This window comes from Aristolochia californica, unplaced genomic scaffold (genome assembly GCF_029961685.1).
Source record: "Aristolochia californica isolate CCGP_79_NKW_82.1479 unplaced genomic scaffold, dmAriCali1.0.hap1 SCAF_17, whole genome shotgun sequence".
Taxonomy (NCBI): domain Eukaryota; kingdom Viridiplantae; phylum Streptophyta; class Magnoliopsida; order Piperales; family Aristolochiaceae; genus Aristolochia; species Aristolochia californica.
The window spans coordinates 892,501-895,000 of record NW_027181848.1 but is presented as its reverse complement, the minus strand read 5'-3'; positions in this window follow the sequence as shown (position 1 = coordinate 895,000).

Genomic DNA, 2,500 nt, shown 5'->3' with positions numbered 1-2,500 from the left:
CGCCCAGGCGAAAAGGCGCCAGGGCGCCCAGGCGGAAAAGAGGCGCCCAGGCGGAAACGAGGCGCCCAGGCGAAAAAGAGGCGCCCAGGCGAAAAAGAGGCGCCCAGGCGGAAAGGCGCCAGGGCGCCCAGGCGGAAAAGAGGCGCCCTGGCGTAGGCGCCCAGGCGCCAAAAGAGGCGCCAGGCGAAAAGGCGCCAGGGCGCCCAGGCGGAAAAGAGGCAGGCGGAAAAGAGGCGCCCAGGCGAAAAAGAGGCGCCCAGGCGGAAAAGAGGCGCCCTGGCGTAGGCGCCCAGGCGCCAAAAGAGGCGCCAGGCGAAAAGGCGCCAGGGCGCCCAGGCGGAAAAGAGGCGCCCAGGCGGAATGGCGCCAGGGCGCCCAGGCGGAAAAGAGGCGCCCAGGCGAAAAAGAGGCGCCCAGGCGGAAAGGCGCCAGGGCGCCCAGGCGGAAAAGAGGCGCCCTGGCGTAGGCGCCCATGCGCCAAAAGAGGCACCCAGGCGAAAAGGCGCCAGGGCGCCCAGGCGGAAAAGAGGCGCCCAGGCGGAATGGCGCCAGGGCACCCAGGCGGAAAAGAGGCGCCCAGGCGGAAAAGAGGCGCCCTGGCGTAGGCGCCCAGGCGCCAAAAGAGGCGCCAGGCGAAAAGGCGCCAGGGCGCCCAGGCGGAAAAGAGGCGCCCAGGCGAAAAAGAGGCGCCCTGGCGGAAAAGAGGCGCCCTGGCGTAGGCGCCCAGGCGCCAAAAGAGGCACCCAGGCGAAAAGGCGCCAGGGCGCCCAGGCGGAAAAGAGGCGCCCAGGCGGAATGGCGCCAGGGCACCCAGGCGGAAAAGAGGCGCCCAGGCGAAAAAGAGGCGCCCAGGCGGAAAAGAGGCGCCCTGGCGTAGGCGCCCAGGCGCCAAAAGAGGCGCCCAGGCGAAAAGGCGCCAGGGCGCCCAGGCGAAGAGGCGCCAGGGCGCCCAGGTGGGAAAGAGGCGCCCAGGCGAAAAGGCGCCAGGGCGCCCAGGCAGAAAAGAGGCGCCCAGGCGAAAAAGAGGCGCCCAGGCAGAAAGGCGCCATGGCGCCCAGGCGGAAAAGAGGCGCCCTGGCCAGGCGGAAAAGAGGCGCCCAGGCGGAAAAGAGGTGCCCAGGCGAAAAAGAGTCGCCCAGGCCGAAAGGCGCCATGGCGCCCAGGCGGAAAAGAGGCGCCCACGCGAAAAGGCGCCAGGGCGCCAAGGCGGAAAACAGGCGCCCAGGCGGAAAGGTGCCAGGGCGCCCAGGCGGAAAAGAGGCGCCCAGGCGCGTGGGGGGCAAGGCGCCAGGCGCCAGGCACGCGCGGAGGCAAGGCGCCAGGCGCAAGGCGCCACGCGCGCGCGCGCGTGGGGGGCGAGGCGCAAGGCGCCACGCGCGCGCGCGCGTGGGGGGCGAGGCGCCAGGCGCCAGGCGCCGGGCGCGCGTGGGGGGCAAGGCGCCAGGCGCCGGGCGCGCGCGTGGGGGGCGAGGCGCCAGGCGCCAGGCGCCGGGCGCGCGTGGGGGGCAAGGCGCCAGGCGCCGGGCGCGCGCGCGTGGGGCGCCAGGCGCCTGGCGGGCGGGCGCCCCCAGGAAGGGGTGCTGGCGCGCGATGGGGTTGCGCCCGTACGGACCGTGTGACAGTACAGACACTTTGGCGAAACCTCCTGCCCGAAGCGATTTTAGGCGTTCGGCTAGGTAGGTGACCCGGTTTTTTTCGCGTTTCTCGGCCGCTAGCCCCTTTTTTCGCGTTTTCGTGCGCGCGCCCCTCTTGACCTCGCACGCGCGCCGCGCGTCGCGTCCTTGTCCTTGTCCGCGTCCGCGTTCGCGTGTGTCGGCGATCACGGGCCCCGTGCATGGCTCGTCTCTGTGGACCATCGCCCCGCTCTTGTCCCTCTTTCGTGTTTGTGTGGCGCCCCGCCCCGTGCACCATTGCCGGCTGGCAGCAAGGTGCCTAGCCCCCCTTGCCGCCAGGCCTGTCCACCCCAAGGTGCTAAAGCCGCCAGGCACCTGTGCCGCCGAACCGTGCGTCCGTAAGCCGCTGCACGTGCGGCGGCCGGCCATGCCCGTGCTATTGACCCTGTGTGACAGTACAGACACTTTGGCGAAACCTCCTGGCCGACGGGGTTTTTGCGCCCACCTAGGTAGGGCGACCCCTTTTTTTTCGTGTCGCCTGTCCGTGTGTCCCTTTTTCGCCTTTTTCGGGTTCGTGTTTTCGTGTGCCACCAAAAGCAAGCCCTGCGCTCGTCCCGTCCCGCTTGACCCGTGCATCCGCCGGTGCTGGCCTGCAAAATGCCTGTGAGCGACGCACGTGACCAGCAGCCCAGGCGAGTGTGCACGGGTGGCAGGCGAAACGGGCGTGCGTGTCGCCAGTGTGTATGTCCCTTTTTCGCCTTTTTCGGGTTCGTGTTTTCGTGTGCCGCCAAAAGCAAGCCCTGCGCTCGTCCCGTCCCGCTTGACCCGTGCATCCGCCGGTGCTGGCCTGCAAAATGCCTATGAGCGACGCATGTGACCAGCAGCCC